The sequence below is a fragment of the Bufo bufo genome, chromosome 2 (genome assembly GCF_905171765.1).
Source record: "Bufo bufo chromosome 2, aBufBuf1.1, whole genome shotgun sequence".
Taxonomy (NCBI): Eukaryota; Metazoa; Chordata; class Amphibia; order Anura; family Bufonidae; genus Bufo; species Bufo bufo.
The window spans coordinates 266,148,894-266,171,051 of record NC_053390.1 but is presented as its reverse complement, the minus strand read 5'-3'; positions in this window follow the sequence as shown (position 1 = coordinate 266,171,051).

Genomic DNA, 22,158 nt, shown 5'->3' with positions numbered 1-22,158 from the left:
TAGCAGCCCTCCCAAAAAAAGGATATATCTGGTTGTGTCATCAGAAAATGACCTGCTGTTTAAATCACCTTTTTTGTTTAAAAAATTTTTTAAGAATTTTTGATGATTTTTTAAATCTTTCCATGTATTCCATATATTTAAACAAAAAATATAAAATCCTGCAGTTTTCCGACTAATAATTGCCACTACTTCTTTGTTTGTACAGATCACTTTACTGCAGTTAACTCATTCTAATCCTGCCTGTAATGATATGATCTCTGACTATAGAAAAGACAGGATCCACCATTCACAATAGGTGACTGTCAGATCTTATCTATTCTTTCCTTGTACAATGACCTCTGCACAGGTCACAGAGCGTGCCCAGAAAACTCTCCCATAGAAGTCAAATCAGGTCAGTTCCAGATCATTTTGTCTTTGGCCCATGGGGCCACTGTGAAGCCATTTTTTGTAATGCTTTGTACATTTTGTTAACAACAGCTCTGGCAAGATGGCCGCCCCCATAATCATGTTCAGGAAATAAAATTTAAAAAAACTGTAATTAGAAAATAAAAGCAGGGGGCTGCCATAAAGCAATTCTTAACGCTTTCTAAATGCTGTTGAGAACAGCTCAGGCAAAATGGCCGCCCCCATAATAATGTTCAGGAAATAGAATAAATAAATCTGTAATTAGAAAACAAAAACATTTTACAAAAAAGGATATGTGTCGCTATCTGGTTTTAACTGGCAGATAAAATGTTTGGTGACACATTTTCTTTAACTGCATTTAGAAAGCATTAAGACAATTGCAGCCATATGGTCCCATGGCTGCAATAGACACAATGGTCAGGAGGGGACCTTACTGACTTCTATGGGGGAGTTTTTGGGCACACTCTGTGACCTGTGCAGAGGTCATTGTACAAGGGAAGAATAGATAAGCTCTGATAATGACCTATTGTGAATGGGGGATCTGTACACAGAGTTGATATCATTACAGGCAGGATTAGAATGACAGATAAGACTGCAGTAAAGTGATCTGTACAGACCAAGAAATGGTGCCTTTTAGTGGGCTTAGTGGCCAGTGTGAAAACTCCAGGATTTTATGGGTTTTGGTAAATATAAATATTGACATGGAAAATTAAAAATAACCACCAAAAATTCTTTAAAAATATGTTAAGCATATAAAGGTGATTTAAACAATAGCTCATTTTCTAATGACACATCTCCTTTAAGCAGTCCTGCATGGCACCATATACTTTTGGCCCCAATTGCCTGAGGCTGACAGAGTGGTTGGAGGCACACTAAGTCTGTTAGGAGGTGGTCTGGTTATCTGGGTGGGGGTCAGGGAAGGGACCTGAGAGAATTCTGTTTATTCTGCTGAGGGCTGCATACTGCCTGTAAGCAGGGGTGTAGCTAACGGCTCGTGGGACCCCCTTAACTCAGTGCTTTATGGCCAGGGGCAGGGAAGCACAAGGTCTTCGTGCTGCCTGAGGCAAAAATTGAACACCCACCCCCACCCACGTCAAATTCTTGACCTAACCCCTTCCTTCCAGCAAGAGGTGTAACTTGACCAGCATGCACTTTCTATAATACCGGTGTGTTCTTATGCGGCACAAGGGTCTTTAGGCCCCCTCAGGCTACTGGGCCCGGTAGCGAATTCTACCTCTGCACCCCCTACAGCTACGCCCATGTCTGTAAGTTATTTAAGATGTCTTCCATGGACACCATTTTGTTTTTGTACTAGTTCATCTTCATTGCTCTGAGAGTAAACAAGGCTCTTCATTTCTTCCTCATATCCACCATACTTTTCCTCCAGGGATCTTGGTCACTGTTGAGTTCTGGTAAATATCATTTTGGCAAATCCAGGGTAATTCCACCCAAAAATAAACCGTCTTATTGGCTATTTAATGCTTGTGAATAACACTTTTTACATCTGTTTTCATTTCCCGAATTCCAAAAACGAATACGGTTTCTTTGTGAATTTTGTTCTGAAGAGGTGGGTGAGGTTCTTTGGTCCGGTTGTCTGGGTGGGGGTCAACCAATGAGGGGAGCTGAGTGAATTTAGCTTATTCTGCTGAGTGTGCATGCTGCTTGCTATGCAGTTTGTGCTGTGTTACTGCTCACCCCCATCCCCATGTGTTCGAGGGGCAGATGGACAGTAATACTGTAACGCTGCTAGACCATTCAGACAATATTTAGCAGGCTGAAATGGCATGGACTTTGCTCCAAAATGCCTCTGTGTATGAGTGTGGTGTCACCTCCTATTTTTTTAAATGGGAAGCTGCTTTGCTGTTCATTTATGCAATATATCAATCAGAAGTCGTACTCACCAGATCTTGCGGTCGACCAGAATGCAACAGCCCACCTGGAGCCCTAGATCCACACAGGCTCCTGAGTATACAGTCCAATGAGCAATAGCGGAGGCAGCATATCCGGTGAAAAAAATCCCTTTATTGGGAACTGCTTAAATGTAAAAACGTGGTTACAGGAAAATTGCTACGTTTCGGCTATGACATAGCCTTTGTCAAGCATACAGTGGTCCCCAATTACCCCTGCTTGAAAACTCCAGAACCAGAGCCTCCAACTCCTCCCCCAGAACGCACTCTGTTGCTAGGGACGCTTAACTGACCGCCCACCCCAGACTGCTGACATCAAACTTCCCCACAGTATATTGAGAGCGGAGCGATCATATATCAATCTCCAGCGATGGAGGGGGGCAAATTCCTCCACCGCTGCCTTCTGCGTCATGGAGCCATGTTCAGTGTGCAAAACAATGTGACATAAATCTGTATAACTCTGCTAAAAACAAGGATGTATTAAAAATCACTAAACTGAGTACATAATTCAGCATTCTGTCACATGGACCACGTATATGTTGCCCACATTAAATTCAATATTCATCCCAAATGGTTGGAGTGCCTTCAATTCAAAAATCCACTTCAGTTCCTTCTTGCGCAAAATACGGTCCCTATCACCCCCTCGTCTCATTTTACCGACCGAGTCGATAATCCGGGACCGCAGCTGATTGACCGAGTGTCCACGCTCAAGGAAATGCTTAGCTACAGGTTTATCCACTTGTGCCCGTCTAATGTTGCTCTTATGGGAATTAATGCGTTCACGGGCCTCCATTGTGGTCTCACCTATATAGATGATGCCACAAGTGCATGTGATCATATACACCACGTCACGAGACCTACATGTGTAAAACTCTTTTATTTTATAGGGTTTACCGCTGTAGGGATGGGCAAAGGTATCACCCTTCACCATATTGCCACAGTTGCAGCAACCAAGGCAGAGATAACAACCCATTCTCCTTGGCGCCAGATACCTTTGTCCATCCCCCCGGGAATCCCCCATTTCTGTCTTGACCAATTTATCTCGTAAATTGGCGCCTCTTTTGTACACCATCATGGGGAAATGCTGAAACTCGCCTATCATAGGCAACCCTTTCTGTAGGATATGCCACTCCTTACATATAATACGTGCAATCTCCCCACTATGGGCACCATACGTGGAAACAAAGGGAATACGTTTTTGTTCCTTGCTCTTCTTTTTACCTTGAAGCGTAGACTCACGGTCAACAGCCGCCACCTTTTGTTTCATTTTGTCCACCAATTTGTACGGATAACCCCTATTAAGGAATTTTTTTCCCATCTCATCAACTCTAGTACCAAACTGTTCATCATTAGACACCACTCGTCTCACTCTCAGGAGTTGACTCCAGGGGAGTGACTCCACCATCCGATGGGGATGGTTACTGTCAAATTTTAACATGTTGTTCCTATCAGTTGGTTTATGATAGATATCAGTAGCGATCATCCCATCCTTAATGTATACCCTTACATCTAGAAATTGTAGTTCAGTCGGAGAGACCGTCATAGTAAATTCCAGGCCTGGTACCATCATGTTCAGATATTGATGAAACATCTGCAATTCATCCAGGGTACCACCCCAGATCACAAAAATGTCGTCGATGTAGCACCACCAACACCGGGCTCCCCTAAAATGGGTCGACCAATAAATGTCCTCCACCTCTGCCATGAACATATTAGCATACGTGGGGGCCACATTGGACCCGATGGCCACTCCACGCTGCTGCTGGTAAAAGGTGTCCCCAATCAGAAATAATTCTGCCTCAGGACCACCTCAAGAAGTTGGACTCCGCCTCCCTGGACATGCGCTCTTGAAGCAGGGGGACGCGATACTGGCGTGCTGCATGGAGGTATGTGTTCCTTAGTGATTCACCCTATACATGGGAGGATGTATGTATATGAGGTGATTATGTATTAACGCACCTGTTATAGGGTGGATAATGTATACATGATTGAAGTATGTCATTGGCCACGTCCGTTTGTGGAGGTGTGGCTTCTAATTTTTAAGCAGGGGTATTTGGGGATCACTGTATGCTTTACAAAGGCTATGTCATAGCCGAAACGTAGCAATTTTCCTGTAACCACGTTTTTACATTTAAGCGGTTCCCAATAAAGGGATTTTTTTCACCGGATATGCTGCCTCCGCTATTGCTTGTTTTGTTTATAGTCATGGCCATAAACCATGGCTTCACATGGAAAACAATGCTAGGTGGTTTTGTGCTTTGTGCCAAATTCAGCCTGCTAAAAACTCAGTCTGAGCGGCCTGTAACAGTAGTAGCAACAGCTATGGCAAAAGCATGCAGATTGATGGACTTTTTATGAGCTCTTTTATTCCCTTCTAGAAAACATAGCAGTATTAATGTAACCATGGGTGCAGAGAAGAATGATGACAAGTATAAGCCACTGATTTTAATGTTTCACATTATACAGTACTTTAAAATAAGTTGTACTGTAGATTTTACCTACATCACTCAAACCATTTTCGAGAGAGGCCCATCTTTGCAAGGGGGTGGCCATCTTAAGTGAAGTGCTCTATACCATAGGCAACCTTAATCATCTGGCCCTGGTCATGCTGCTTATGTTGCTTACAACCTCAACCTCTTCCACTGTTATACAATTTTTCACCCACTCCGATCAATGTACAAAAATGTAACAGAAAACCCATTAAAAACCAATGCTGTTCTAAGAACCATACCATTAACTATGTTTTTTTCTTTCCTGGATCATTGTGGCCCATTATGGCCTCAGAGCGTTCTACAACCAGAGGATTCTCTGGTACTCTGGTGAGATAGTCCAACCCTGGGGCAGTGCACTCTCCAAGTCCAGAGGGCCATCCTGTCAGAAACAGATGAGGTGGCTTGTCTGTTCTGCACTGGCCAAAATCTGCTTTAGGCTCCTTTCACATTGCGGTTTCTCCTTTCCGTTCTCAGTTGAGGAGCAGGAGAACGGAAAGGATGGATTCTGCAAATAACTGAGACCTAACTGAGCGTAACGGAGCATAAAGACCCCGTATACTATAATGGGGTCCTCAACAGAGCCGGATGACGGAAAGGAGAAGTGGTGATGTGAAAGGAGCCTTATCAGTATTCAAGTCTGCATAAAGGCCCTTTTTTGTGCCACACCCCTCCTCCTATGGATATACACCCTCTGTGATGTCCTCATCCATGAATATTGACGGGCCCCAAAGTGACACATGCACTGTTCCATATGCAATTTTAACTGATTTTCTAGAGCCTGCCACTGTCATTTGCACTTGAACAAATCTGTCTGCAGGCAAGGAGGCACCCTAGTCTCTATGCATGATTCCTTGAGATACACTGGCGTTCTGGACTGGATACTGATTTTGGAAACCTGGACCAGGTAGGGTGGGTGCAGGGGTCCTGCAGAAGTGCAATAGTGTAACATCCCAGAGTTATGTTACTAAACTCTTTTTCCCCGCTACTATTTGTTGGTAACATGTGCCTTGTCATCTAATGTGATTTTATTTAATATTCCTCACAAATGTGCATGGAAAGCCTTGTTTGAATGTACTTTGCTGTAATTTTCATGTACACCAGCAGGTGGCAGCAATGTGTCAGCAGGGCCTTAGTTCAGTTTAGCACATCTAGACTGGAATAGTACATTCCAGTTTAGCTCCCCCCTCTTTGAGCAGAGTGGGCTCGCCCATGTCCTGCCTCATGGGTGGGGAAGGAAGTTAGAGTTAGTGTTCCAGCCACCCCGGCTAGGGGAAGGCTGTGCTGGTAGGAGCTCCCAGTTCTAGGGATCCCAACCCAGGATCGTGTCTCGGTTGAGACCAAAGATCTTCATCTCCAGTCTGAGCTTCAGCCTCAGCTGGTTGACAAGCAAGCAGCCACCTCCAGAACTCCAGGAAGGACCATTCCCTGTGAGCACAACTGTGAGTCCTATCCAGAGACCAGGAGAAGCCAAATTCCTCCTCAGCTAATCAGTCCCAACACAGCAGAAGATAGACAGAGCAGAAGACAGATTCCTGCCATATTCTCCAGGCACATGATAGAAGCAGAAAGATAGTGATCCCTGCCATACATTGCCAATACCTGCTGGGACCCAAGGATTATTGCTGTACCTCATAAGTATTAATGCTGCCTCCAGTAAAGACAAGTTGAATTATATTACAAGTCTGGATCTCATTTACTGCTACCAAAACCTTCAATTACTCCTACTAGCAATACACTAATTTATTGCAAGTGAGCCAGGATCCAGGAGTCCAGCAGTACCAAGGTAGGAGACACCGTTGACACTATACCTACTACTACACAGAGACATTATACCACTCTGGAATTCCTCACCTGGTACGTCAGTTGTAACAAAAACTATAGACTTATATACCCATATCCGGACCCACTGCATAATTTGGCGTCCGCCTAACCGTACCACGGTCCTGCTCATTGCAATAGCAGCACAGCACATGGATCATACAAACAAGCCCTGGCCTAAAAATCTATAGAACGTATGGCATTCCATGGAAGGATGGGTGGCGCAGGCACTAAACTGATGTGAAACTGCAAAACAGGGTCCAAGAAGCAGAAATGGCTTCCCATTTGCACCAATGCACTTTCCATGTCCAGAGGGCTATCCCATCAGAAACGAGTAAGGTGGTATGTCAGTTCTGTGCTTGTCGAAATATGTTGCAAGAGTATTCCAGTCTGCACAAAACAGCCTTTTTGGGCCACTGACCTATAGAGGTGCACCCTCAGCCAACAAATACACACAAACACACCCTACCTGCTGATGTGTATTGTTGCATTGCTGATTGATGAATTAATCCATCATGGCTGCCACCAAAGAGGTAAAAGGCCAAGGCTCTGTGTGATATCATCATCCCTGGATGCTGAGGGGCCTCATTGTGACATGTACAGTCTTTCATCTATTCAAATTTTCACGGGGATGCCATACTTATTTTATAGAACCCTGCGGCCCTCCAACTGTTGCAAAACTACAACTCCCATCATTCCCTGACAGCCTACAGCTATAATCCTACCGAAGGGCATTGTGGGAGTTGTAGTTTTACAACAGCTGGAGGGCCGCAGGTTGAGCATCCCTGCACTACAGTAATAATTTGTTGGATTGACAGGTTTGTCCAAGTGCAAATACAGTGGCAGGCCTGCTGTAGTGAATGAGTTGGACTGCAACAGCAAAAGCCAGCAAAAGCCAGCGAAGAGTGTCCAATCATAATTGTTCTCAGCTGCACCAAAGCGATGCGCTGGATCCTGTTTTTGGAAACCTAGACCAGGTAGCATGGGTGCAGAGGTCCTGGGGAGGTGCTGCACCAGCAGAGCAAGTGTATCATACAGACAGGCTTGTTCACCATCTCCATAAAATATATGGTATCCACACAGAAGGGTGGGTGGCACAAACTCTAAACTGATGTGAACTAGCAACACAAGGGCCAAGAAGCAACAAACAGAAATGGTTCCCCACTGGTGGTGGCTTCTCTTGCTTACCTTTCGAAGCAATGGGGGCTACATGATGCACTCGCCAGAGGCCATCCCATCACAAACGGTTTAGGTGGGTTGTCTGTTTTGTTCTTGCCAAAACATATTGCAGCGGTGCTCCAATCTGCACAAAAGCACCTTTTCAAACTATGCCCCTTCCCCTATGGATGCACAGCCTCTGCTGACAAACTCACCAACAAACAAGACTTCACCTGCTGATGTGCATGGTTGCAGCCTGGGGCCCATTGTCATCAACCCTGGATCCTGAGTGGTCCACTGTGACCCGCACAGTGTTCAGTCTATGGACACTTTTATGAAGGTGTCACTTTGATTTGAACTAGGTCAACCTAGTTAATTCAATTAATTAGAGAGAGAGAGAGCTTGTTATTTATCTCTCTGGCCCCAAAATCCACAGAATATATAATTCTCATGTAATAGGGCACAAGGCAGACACTTACCTGATGTAAACCTACTGTCACCGCCAGTTCTGTGAGAAGGTCTGGCAGACGTTCTTCTCTACCTCTTGTATGATGTTCTTTGTTTTGGTTTCACTTTGTTATCTCCTTTCCTTCTGCCAGATGTCACTTATTTAGACTAATCGTCTTCCTTTATATTCCCTCCCATACTGCCTCACTTTGCGGTTTATACTACTTCCTGGATGAAGTGTTCACTGCTGGAGGCTGCTGCTGCTGTTTGCTCAGATAAGTCTTTTCCTTTATTGTGTTTCCTTGCTGGCTTGATTCTAGGTGACCCTGATTCCGTCCGATTAAGTGCAGGGAGCCGGTGGTCGTGTCCCCTCACTATTATAGGGTTTTCAGGTGTCACACAGTTTTAGGTACGTGGGCATGCAATTGTCTACCATTGAGACCCTTGCATGTGCATAGCAGTCAGGAAGAGCTCTTAGGGTTTTAAAGGGCTCGCCTATATGCTCCTTAGTTTGGGATCAAGCCAGTCGGTCGTTTATTTATACGTTCCAGCTATCTGTAACTTCATCCGTGACACCTACAACATACCTACAACACCAGCAATGGTTACTCTAGTGCCCACCTTAAAGCAACTTGGGGTGAGGGTCCAGTGTAACTTATGTGAAGTCATGGCCTTTATGAATAAGACCTATGGCCCAGTGTTAATGCATATTAATACATGAAAATAATGTCAGAATATGACTTGTTTTGTAGCCATAAAAAGGTGAAGTTATCATTGTATTTCAATCAAAATGGTCTTCTAAAATTTCAAAAATACATTTGAGAAGATAACATGGGTAACACAACTATAATCTTGATTTCTACTGTTTTTCAAAATTAAAGGTCTTAGATATAGTGATTAAAATGCTCATAGATATCTGTTACTCAGTATATAAAACAATACTTGTAGCTGAAAATGGTGGCATTTTGCCTAAGAATGTTGTCAGATTTTTTGGGAACCGCAGGGCCCCAATATAGGATCACTACAAATGATTGTGGCACAAGAACCATCACAGTACAAGATGAATGTAGAAGACTGTATCCTTTTATTATAGTCTCTTAAAAACCAAGCATTTCGGCGCGTTCAAGCTCCTTTTTCAAGCTATGAAAACAAAGCCTCTCATTTGATAACATGAAATAGGTGCCTGAGTGCTCCGAAGCACAGAATGAGGACGCACCTTTTGTGATTTTTTTTTATATTACTACACTATGAGGACCTTCTCTTCTTTTTTTTCTCTACTTTGCCATTATTTGTAAACCTACTACTTGTGTTTTTAAGAATAGCATTATTTTATATTCTCCATTAAGCCAAGGTGTTGTGGACCAAAGGAAACAATTCTAGTAAAGCATGTAGTGGTGTGAGCATTAATACATTATCACTACTGGATTTATTAAAAAAACAAACCTAATCTCAAAAAACGGTACATTTGATCTTTATGTAAAGCTAAATAAACAATTTCAAATCACTAACTTTATGCAACATTGGCACATGCAGCCTATTAACCTCCTAAGGCTACTTTCACACTAGCGTTGTTTAAATCCGGCGTTCAATTCCGACACCGGAACTACCCATCGTATCCGGAAAAACGTGTGAAAACTGATTATATTTGAATCCTGATCAGGATTTCGATCACAATGAAAAAATGCATTGGAAAAAACGGATCCGCCATTTATGGACATTTTTCGGGTTTAACATGCAAAAGCCGGATCCGGTTTGACTGAACACACGGCGCCGGATCCGGCGTTAATGCAAGTCAATGGGAAAAAGACTTCAGTCAAAGTGTTCAGGATTTTTGACCGGAGGTAAAAATACAACATGCTACGGTTTTCTGAAAAGCCTGATCAGTCAAAAAGACTGAACTGAAGACATCCTGATGCATCCTGAACGGATTACTCTCTATTCAGAGTGCATTAGGATAATGCATGCCATATCGAAGTAAATATCTCAACCAAAATTAAAAAAATGTTTTGATGGTTTGGGTTCTGGTGCTGAGACACTCACAGACTGATAAAACAAGGAGGCAGAAGTACTCTGCTTTCTCTCCGAGCTTCTTAAAAGTGGGTTCATTGACTTTGATAGCCCATTTTCAGCTAGAGAGGAAAGCCAGAGATTGAATGAGTACTTGTGTCTCCTCAATTTAGCAATAATTGGGGTCTCAGCAGCCATACTCCACAATCAAATTTCACAGTTACACGTTAGACTAAATGAGCAATTAGCATGTTCACTTAATGCAATATGAAGGTGAAGCACCATTGAACATCTCCTGAGTTCACCATAAGATGAAATATGTATTATTCTCAGGCCACATAAGTTACTGTGTTTCAGTTTTACATTATTTGAGAAACCAGAATTCAGCATTAGGCTATGTTCCCACTACCATCATATTTTCTGTTAAAAATGAAATCTATGATGCAGTGCTGAATTTGGGACATGATGGACAAAAATTGTAAGCAACACATCAGATTGACTTATAATGGTGTGCTTAGTGGTGGTCATCATGGGAAAAATAGCTCTGCATTTAGCGCTATTCTTCACATCAAATCTGACAACACTGCTGACTACTCTTGCTGTAGTGTGAATGTAGACTAAAAGTAGTTTTGGTGGCAGTATAAAAACTAGAAAAATATAAAATGTTAAATCAAAAACTTAAAATAAGGTGATCTCACAAATTCTAGATCTTCTTGAGTACAAACTGTATATAATTACGTGACTTCACCTCACATACCTATTCTTGTCCAGTCACTAGGACTCATCTTTATGGTTACATGGAAGAAACCTCATCATAATGAGTTTATATTGGCCATTATAGTCACTCCATGCAACCACATGTGAACGTCATGTCATTACATGCAGTTTGTAAACAAGAAGAAAATAGGTTGGTGGGAAGCAATTTTGTGGAAATGGTTCACCGTCAAGTAAATATGGAAAAAAAAAATCTGCATTTTTAGTATATATTGTATTTACATCCTTGACACCCCCTTCCCCTTCATTTACTCCTGCAAAGAATTTGAGAACAAGGCTTGGACTGCAGAATGACTTTGCTAGTGTGGCAAACACATAAGATTGTGGGTAACCACAACTGTCAGCTTGTTTTTTTTTTCCTGTGGGAGAAAATGTTGCACAATAATTACAAGAACAAAAGTTTTAAGAACACAGGTATTTATTTCATCATGCCATATATAGTTAGAAAACACAGTCCTGGGGCCTATCTATGATATTTTTCTTATAACAGAGAAAATATTTTAGCAAGCTAAAACTTTGTTTTATCAATGCTTTGGTTCTTTTTGAATGCTATGTACACTTTTGCAATTGTCTTATTATATTACAAATAATTGATTGCTGTTAAATGTATTGTATACATTATTTTCCCTATAAACACTATTTGACCTCAAAATAAAAGGAATGTGTTTTACAGGGCCCACTGCAGTACCTATCACAGTGTTGATTTGAAAATTAAATCTGATTATTTTTTTACAATATATTCCATTAATAAGTATAAATCACATTCTGCAAAGTTCTCGCAATTTTATTCAACACATTGACACTGTCACTATTAACAAAGGAATCACTGTTATTCCGTCATGTATTCCAAATGTAATGTGCATGTCTAAACATTTTTACTGTCTAAAAGAAAAAAACTGTTTAAGCCTTGTACAAACTTGCATTCAATCTTCCTCAATGGATGACCTTTCTAATCATGATTCTTGCCTATGGGCTTTTTTAACATAAAGATAATCCTTTAGATTAGAAAGATGTCATTGCTTTACATTGAGAAAATAAGAAAGTGGTGATTTATTTAATCTTTTTTTTTTACTGAATATTTTTTTATATATGACATTTCCCATTACATTTTAGAAAAAAAAAAAGATGGTGGTTCTTTTTTTCTTTTTTCTTTTTTCTTTCTAAGTCTTGTCTAATACTGCCTGCGAGTCAGACCGTTACCTGGTGTGAGCAGCCTCATTGCTTTATTCTTTGACCTTTGGCTTTTGTCTAGACATCCTCTGGTGCCCGTCCCTGCCCTAAACCCCACCAACCCTCTCCTCACCCTCCTACCTCTCCTTCTCCCTAATCCCCTTCCTTCCGCCGCTTTTTTCACACTTCCATTTTTTATCTTTTCCATTACATTTTAGGCATGAATTCATGGGTTTAAAGATAACTACAACTTAAATTTGACCATTTGGGCTAACTCACTTTAAAAATCATGGCCTCTTTGAAAAGTTATAACCACTAAGATATTATTCTTTAAAAATAAATAAACTTCAGGTCAACCCAACCACTAAAAGTGGTCTTAAACCTCTTATGTCCCCTGAGAGCAAAAAAACGATCTAACTTTCCTATGATATTTGTTGGGGGGATTTTGGCCACCCCCATACACATCAGAAAGTCAGTAGCAGAAATAAGCAGGTTCAGCAGACAATAATCTATTGTATATGGACACCTTTTGGCAATTTTTTTTAAAAGTATTGCATTCTTCTCATTTCGGGCCAAAATAATTTTTCCAATTGGTCTTTATTAACATTTTTCAACACTTTTGCTTCTATAGCTTTCAGTTTCACTGCATTTGCAGGCTAGCAGGCTCTTTGCTTCACACTGAATCCATCATAGAGCTGTCAGCTGGATCTGCAGCCTTTCTCTCTTAACTCCTGATACCTCATAAACAATAACAATCCAGCTATAATCAGTGTTTATGAACCGTTAAGATAAGGGCTAAAAATCCTTCCAGCAGAGAAGTTCTTTGAGGGATTCAGTGTGAAGCAAAGAGCCTGCTACTGTAGTCTGCAAATGCAGTAAAACTGAAAGCTGTAGAGGAAAAATGCAGTAGAGTCCAAAATGAGTAAAATGCAATAATAAAAAAAAAAATTGTCCCTAAACATAGAAACATAGTAACACAGTTTATAAGGCTGAAAAAAAGACATCTGTCCATCCAGTTCAACCTGTTATCCTGCAAGTTGATCCAGAGGAAGGCAAAAAAAAAAAAAGACTGTGAGGTAGAAGCCAATTTTACCCACTTTAGGAGAAAATAATTCCTTCCTGACTCCAATCAGGCAATCAGAATAACTCCCTGGATTAACGACCCCTCTCTAGTAGCTATAGCCTGTAATATTATTACACTCCAGAAATACATCCAGGCCCCTCTTGAACTCTTTTAGTGAATTCTCCATCACCACCTTCTCAGGCAGAGTTCCATAGTCTCACTGCTCTTACTGCAAAGAATCATACGGTAGTTTTTAATTCTTATTTAGATAAGATCTTTAGTGTGCGATATTAAAACCTTGCAATGTAAACTGAACAGTAACATATTAGTAACCATTAATATGTGTCCTTTAATACAGTGCAATTTCAGCCCTGAACAATTGAGGATTGAAAATATATGGTTGCCACTCATTTTTACACTGGAACATACAAAATAAATGAGGGGTGAATGATTGTTAGCCTAACCCTTCATCTCGCATGCAGTCCACATATTGCTGGAAGCACATCTCCTGGCTTCAACAAAAAGATAATGTTTATACCAGCAAAAAAGATACGATCAGCCAAAGTTCTTGGCTAATTACCGGGGCTTTAACAGGGGCAAATTATGAGTAATGAGCATTCTTTTCCAATGGATATGTAAAAGGTCCCTAACACTATCCATAATTTGCTATGGTGTAAATCATACTTAATCCTGGTCCAAGGGACTCTACTACACTTACCCATTTTTTTTTTCTCTATTGCTTATACAGCACATTTTTCTGAGAATATACAACTCCTGCTGATATGATATTGATGACCTATCCTATAGATAGCATATCAATATATTTTCCAGGATAACCCCTTTAAATAAGATTAAGGGGTTTCTTATGTGTCTGCAAATCAAGCCTACTTAATACATTTCTTTGGAAACATTCATATAAATTATACAAATACTGACATTTATCGGTGGTAATTATCTAATAAATGTAAAAATAATGCTATTCATTGCTAGGGTCATTCCGTATCACACAGACTCAGTAGCAATGGAAAAGATGTGTCATTAAGGTAGTTCGCTTTGTGGTTTCCTTGCATTCAGAGTTTATGATTTTAACATTTGTTTTTGGAAAATTCTAAATGTAATTTTATACATGTTAATCTCATAATGATAGAAAGGCATTTGTAGCCCCTAAGGTGGTGTTGTACAGAATCAATTATAATGAAACGAGAGTTTGAATGTCACATCCATACAGGGTAGATTTTCAAATATGTTTAACATTACACTATAACATATTAAACTGCCTTTCATAAAAACAAAGCTCTTTCCACATTAAGGCTAGGTTCACATCTGAGCCATTATATTCCGGTAGTCTGCACCAACAGAGGAGAAGACTTACGGAGTTACTTTATCCATAGCCAGATACTGCCAGAGCCAACAGGATCCCCATTCCCTATAATGAGTAGTGATGAGCGGGAGGTGCCATATTCGATTTCGCGATATTTTGCGAATATTCGCATAAATATTCGTGTTATATTCGTCGAAATCGAATATTCGCAATTATTCCAATTATCGCAAAATTATTTTTTCGCATATTGCGAAAATTTATCTTGAGAGTATAAGGCAACGTTCCTATGCTAATGACTATGGCTAGGCTAATATGTGTATTTTAGGAAATTTCGTAATATTGCTCTAACTTCGTCTCTTAGAATATTACGAATATTCTAAAAGACGAAGTTAGAGCAATATTAAGAACATTTGCAAAAGTCGAAATTGCGATGCGAGTAATATAACACGAAATAGTCGCATGAAGATTTAAACTTAGCACTGCTATATTCCATATTCTAGCCTAATATGGAATATAGCTGTGCTAAGTTAGCACTGCTATATTCCATATTAGGCTAGAATATGGAATATAGCTGTGCTAAGTTGAAATCTTCATGCGACTATTTCGTGTTATATTACTCGCATCGCAATTTCGACTTTTGCAAATGTTCTTAATATTGCTCTAACTTCGTCTTTTAGAATATTCGTAATATTCTAAAAGACGAAGTTAGAGCAATATTACGAAATTTCGTAAAATACACATAGATTGTATTTAAGCTAATATACTGCTATAGTAATAATTTTTAATAGTGTACATATTTTACAAAACTTAGGTTCAGAAGAGGCAAAAAAAAATTACAGGAAAAAAAAGGGATTATAGCACTATATTAGCTAAATTACAATCTATATGTGTATTTTACGAAATTTCTTAATATTGCTCTAACTTCGTCTTTTAGAATATTCGTAATATTCTAAGAGACGAAGTTAGAGCAATATTACGAAATTTCTAAAAGACGAAGTTAGAGCAATATTAACCACTTCAGCCCCCAGTGCTTAAACACCCTGAAAGACCAGGCCACTTTTTACACTTCTGACCTACACTACTTTCACCGTTTATTGCTCGGTCATGCAACTTACCACCCAAATGAATTTTACCTCCTTTTCTTCTCACTAATAGAGCTTTCATTTGGTGGTATTTCATTGCTGCTGACATTTTTACTTTTTTTGTTATTAATCGAAATTTAACGATTTTTTTGCAAAAAAATGACATTTTTCACTTTCAGTTGTAAAATTTTGCAAAAAAAATCCATATATAAATTCATATATAAATTTTGCTCTAAATTTATTGTTCTACATGTCTTTGATTAAAAAAAAATGTTTGGGTAAAAAAAAAATGGTTTGGGTAAAAGTTATAGCGTTTACAAACTATGGTACAAAAATGTGAATTTCCGCTTTTTGAAGCAGCTCTGACTTTCTGAGCACCTGTCATGTTTCCTGAGGTTCTACAATGGCCAGACAGTACAAACACCCCACAAATGACCCCATTTCGGAAAATACACACCCTAAGGTATTAGTGAGTTCATAGAACTTTTTATTTTTTGTCACAAGTTAGCGGAAAATGATGATTTTTTTCTTTTTTTTTTTTTTTCTTACAAAGTCTCATATTCCACTAACTTGTGACATAAAATAAAAACTTCCATGAACTCACTATGCCCATCAGCGAATACCCTGGGGTCTCTTCTTTCCAAAATGGGGTCACTTGTGGGGTAGTTATACTGCCCTGGCATTCTAGGGGCCCAAATGTGTGGTAAGGAGTTTGAAATCAAATTCTGTAAAAAATGACGAGTGAAATCCGAAAGGTGCTCTTTGGAATGTGGGCCCCTTTGCCCACCTAGGCTGCAAAAAAGTGTCACACATCTGGTATCTCCGTATTCAGTAGAAGTTGGGGAATGTGTTTTGGGGTGTCTTTTTACATATACCCATGCTGGGTGAGATAAATATCTTGGTCAAATGCCAACTTTGTATAAAAAAATGGGAAAAGTTGTCTTTTGCCAAGATATTTCTCTCACCCAGCATGGGTATATGTAAAATGACACCCCAAAACACATTCCCCAACTTCTCCTGAGTACGGAGATACCAGATGTGTGACACTTTTTTGCAGCCTAGGTGGGCAAAGGGGCCCATATTCCAAAGAGCACCTTTCGGATTTCACTCGTCATTTTTTACAGAATTTGATTTCAAACTCCTTACCACACATTTGGGCCCCTAGAATGCCAGGGCAGTATAACTACCCCACAAGTGACCCCATTTTGGAAAGAAGAGACCCCAGGGTATTCGCTGATGGGCATAGTGAGTTCATGGAAGTTTTTATTTTTTGTCACAAGTTAGTGGAATATGAGACTTTGTATGAAAAAAAAAAAAAAAAAAAAATCATCATTTTCCACTAACTTGTGACAAAAAATAAAAAATTCTAGGAACTCGCCATGCCCCTCACGGAATACCTTGGGGTGTCTTCTTTCCAAAATGGGGTCACTTGTGGGGTAGTTATACTGCCCTGGCATTTTCCAGGGGCCCTAATGTGTGGTAAGTAGGTAAATGACCAGTGAAATCCGAAAGGTGCTCTTTGGAATGTGGGCCCCTTTGCCCACCTAGGCTGCAAAAAAGTGTCACACATCTGGTATCGCCGTATTCAGGAGACGTTGGGGAATGTGTTTTGGGGTGTCTTTTTACATATACCCATGCTGGGTGAGATAAATATCTTGGTCAAATGCCAACTTTGTATAAAAAAATGGGAAAAGTTGTCTTTTGCCAAGATATTTCTCTCACCCAGCATGGGTATATGTAAAATGACACCCCAAAACACATTCCCCACCTTCTCTTGAGTACGGAGATACCAGATGTGTGACACTTTTTTGCAGCCTAGGTGGGCAAAGGGGCCCATATTCCAAAGAGCACCTTTCGGATTTCACTCGTCATTTTTTACAGAATTTGATTTCAAACTCCTTACCACACATTTGGGCCCTTGGAATGCCAGGGCAGTATAACTACCCCACAAGTGACCCCATTTTGGAAAGAAGAGACCCCAGGGTATTCGCTGATGGGCATAGTGAGTTCATGGAAGTTTTTATTTTTTGTCACAAGTTAGTGGAATATGAGACTTTGTATGAAAAAAAAAAAAAAAAAAAAAAAAATCATCATTTTCCACTAACTTGTGACAAAAAATAAAAAATTCTAGGAACTCGCCATGCCCCTCACGGAATACCTTGGGGTGTCTTCTTTCCAAAATGGGGTCACTTGTGGGGTAGTTATACTGCCCTGGCATTTTCCAGGGGCCCTAATGTGTGGTAAGTAGGTAAATGACCAGTGAAATCCGAAAGGTGCTCTTTGGAATGTGGGCCCCTTTGCCCACCTAGGCTGCAAAAAAGTGTCACACATCTGGTATCGCCGTATTCAGGAGACGTTGGGGAATGTGTTTTGGGGTGTCTTTTTACATATACCCATGCTGGGTGAGAGAAATATCTTGGCAAAAGACAACTTTTTCCATTTTTTTATACAAAGTTGGCATTTGACCAAGATATTTATCTCACCCAGCATGGGTATATGTAAAATGACACCCCAAAACACATTGCCCAACTTCTCCTGAGTACGGCGATACCAGATGTGTGACACTTTTTTGCAGCCTAGATGCGCAAAGGGGCCCAAATTCCTTTTAGGAGGGCATTTTTAGACATTTGGATACCAGACTTCTTCTCACGCTTTGGGGCCCCTAGAATGCCAGGGCAGTATAAATACCCCACATGTGACCCCATTTTGGAAAGAAGACACCCCAAGGTATTCAATGAGGGGCATGGCGAGTTCATAGAAATTTTTTTTTTTTGGCACAAGTTAGCGGAAATTGATATTTTTTATTTTTTTCTCACAAAGTCTCCCGTTCCGCTAACTTGGGACAAAAATTTCAATCTTTCATGGACTCAATATGCCCCTCACGGAATACCTGGGGGTGTCTTCTTTCCGAAATGGGGTCACATGTGGGGTATTTATACTGCCCTGGCATTCTAGGGGCCCTAAAGCGTGAGAAGAAGTCTGGAATATAAATGTCTAAAAAATTTTACGCATTTGGATTCCGTGAGGGGTATGGTGAGTTCATGTGAGATTTTATTTTTTGTCACAAGTTAGTGGAATATGTGACTTTGTAAGAAAAAAAAAAAAAATTCCGCTAACTTGGGCCAAAAAAAAGACTGAATGCAGCCTTACAGAGGGGGGGGGGGATCAATGACAGGGGGGGTGATCAATGACAGGGGGGGTGATCAATGACAGGGGGGTGATCAGGGAGTCTATATGGGGTGATCACCCAACTGTCATTGATCACCCCCCTGTAAGGCTGCATTCAGACGTCCGTATGATTTTTACGGATCCGATCAGTCTATCAGTGGATCCGTAAAAATCATGCGGACATCTGAATGGAGCTTTACAGGGGGGTGATCAATGACAGAGGGGTAATCAATGACAGGGGGGTGATCAGGGAGTCTATATGGGGTGATCACCACAGTCATTGATCACTCCCCTGTAAGGCTGCATTCAGACGTCCGTATGATTTTTACGGATCCGATCAGTCTATCAGTGGATCCGTAAAAATCATGCGGACATCTGAATGGAGCTTTACAGGGGGGTGATCAATGACAGAGGGGTAATCAATGACAGGGGGGTGATCAGGGAGTCTATATGGGGTGATCACCTCCGTCATTGATCACTCCCCTGTAAGGCTGCATTCAGACGTCCGTATGATTTTTACGGATCCGATCAGTCTATCAGTGGATCCGTAAAAATCATGCGGACATCTGAATGGAGCTTTACAGGGGGGTGATCAATGACAGAGGGGTAATCAATGACAGGGGGGTGATCAGGGAGTCTATATGGGGTGATCACCACAGTCATTGATCACTCCCCTGTAAGGCTGCATTCAGACGTCCGTATGATTTTTACGGATCCGATCAGTCTATCAGTGGATCCGTAAAAATCATGCGGACATCTGAATGGAGCTTTACAGGGGGGTGATCAATGACAGGGGGGTAATCAATGACAGGGGGGTGATCAGGGAGTCTATATGGGGTGATCACCACAGTCATTGATCACGCCCCTGTAAGGCTTCATTCAGACGTCCGGATGCGTTTTGCGGATCGGATCCGTCTATCAGTGGATCCGTAAAAATCATGCGGACATCTGAATGGAGCTTTACAGGGGGGTGATCAATGACAGGGGGGTAATCAATGACAGGGGGGTGATCAGGGAGTCTATATGGGGTGATCAGGGGTGATCAAGGGCTAATAAGGGGTTAATAAGTGACGGGGGGGGGGGGGGTGTAGTGTAGTGGTGCTTGGTGCAACATATTACTGAGCTGCCTGTGTCCTCTGGTGGTCGATCCAAACAAAGGGGACCACCAGAGGACCAGGTAGCAGGTATATTAGACGCTGTTATCAAAACAGCGTCTAATATACCTGTTAGGGGTTAAAAAAATCACATCTCCAGCCTGCCAGCGAACGATCGCCGCTGGCAGGCTGGAGATCCACTCGCTTACCTTCCGATCCTGTGAACGCGCGCGCCTGTGTGCGCGCGTTCACAGGAAATCTCGCGTCTCGCGAGAGGACGCACCGGCGCGTCCACCCAGAACAACAGGACCGCCGCAAAGACGCAATCCTGCGTACGGCGGTCCTGAGGAGGTTAAGAACATTTGAAAAAGTCGAAATTGCGATGCGACTAATATAACACGAAATATTCGCATGAAGATTTCAACTTAGCACTGCTATACTCCATATTCTAGCCTAATATGGAATATAGCAGTGCTAACTTAGCACAGCTATATTCCATATTAGGCTAGAATATGGAGTATAGCAGTGCTAAGTTGAAATCTTCATGCGAATATTTCGTGTTATATTAGTCGCATCGCAATTGCGTCTATTGCGAAATTTCGTAAAATACACATATAGATTAGATTGTAATTTAGCTAATATGGAAAATAGCAGTAAGTTGAAAACGCCACTGACTGGAGCAGCCAGGAAGCCAGGAATCCAAAGGACAGGTAAGAACAATTTTAGGGAAGTGGGAAAGAAAAAAATATAATAAAAAAAAAACGAAAAAAAAACGAATATTCGATTTCGCGAATATATAGAACGATATTCTAAATATTCGCGAAATCTCGAAATTGCGATATTCGAGAAAAAAATTCGCAATTCGAATATTCGCGCTCAACACTAATAATGAGAACTGATGAGTTTCCGACATGAATGTTGGCTTTCTGCCGGAAAAAATACTGTTGTACCACCCTGGCAGTGTTCGGATACAGCAATACCGGTAGTCTGTTCTTCTTCTTTAGGTCAGAATACCATGACACAGATGTGGATGTGGCCTTAAATAAAAGTGTAGACTTCAGTGATAACTCTAGCACACAACTTGACCTTACAAATACTCATGTTTTTGGACACATAGAAGCAGAATTATTTGCCTTATGTGCTGTTTCCTCTTACTTTCATTTTGCACAGATACATTGGGGCAGATTTACTACTCCTGACTAAAATGTAGATGACATAGACAGGTAATGGAAATACGTACCAAATTTATCTCAGTTGTATGATAGATTTGATTAATGGCTAAACACTTTTGTGTAACTTTATACCAACTAATGGTTGCCTTACTTCATGCCAACAATTTTTGCACACATTGTTGCATCTTAAGCCACACTCATTTTTGGCTAATCCACACTCCTTACCACTAGTCCACTTCCTTAGCTGAGTGAGTAGCAGTGGTTCATTATTTTTGCCATAAACACTTCTAAAACTTGATGCATCATTATATGCCAAAAATGTGCCAAATTTTAGTGGACGTTACGACAAAGACTACATGTAATCACATTAGTAAATATTTGCTTAACGAACCAGCGGGTGTGAACCCACTTTGCCACGTGTCCTACCTCCTCTAAGGACGTTGTCTAAGTGAACGGCTCGATTCTTCACAGTACCCCTGATGGTGGGGATAGACTTTCCCGAGGGGAACACCAGGTTGCTACCTCTTGAGGAGGCTAGGCAAACGAGGCAGCAGGTCCAGGTGGACCAGGAGGTACCAGGGAAAGGTACCAGAAGTAAAGGCGTAGTCAGGCAGGCAGAGTCATTACCAGGAGTAACAATGCAGGACCAAAGGATGAGGCAGAGGCGTAGTCAGACAGGCGAAAGGTCAGGGCAGGCGGCACAGGTACAGGTCAGGAAATCCGGGTCGGCAATAGGAGAGTCAAGGCTAGCAGGCAGGGATCAGACGAGTAGCAGAATCCAATAACAAAAATACGAGTCAGGAACACAAGTGGTTATCATGAGCCTTAGCAGAGCACAAGGACCTTAACACTGAGGCATCTGGGAAGGGGGCTTAGCCACTTATATATGCACATGAGGGCTTGGATTGGGACCTAACCCATAAAGCCAATGAAGTAATGCACGCCGGCCCTTAAGGAAGTGCTGCAGAAAACAAACAGCAAGCATGCGGTGGCTCGGACTGAGAGGAAACTGTGGAGCGGATCCCAGAACCACATCACCCACACAGACAGAGCCCAGGACTGCAGCGATAAATGGGAAGC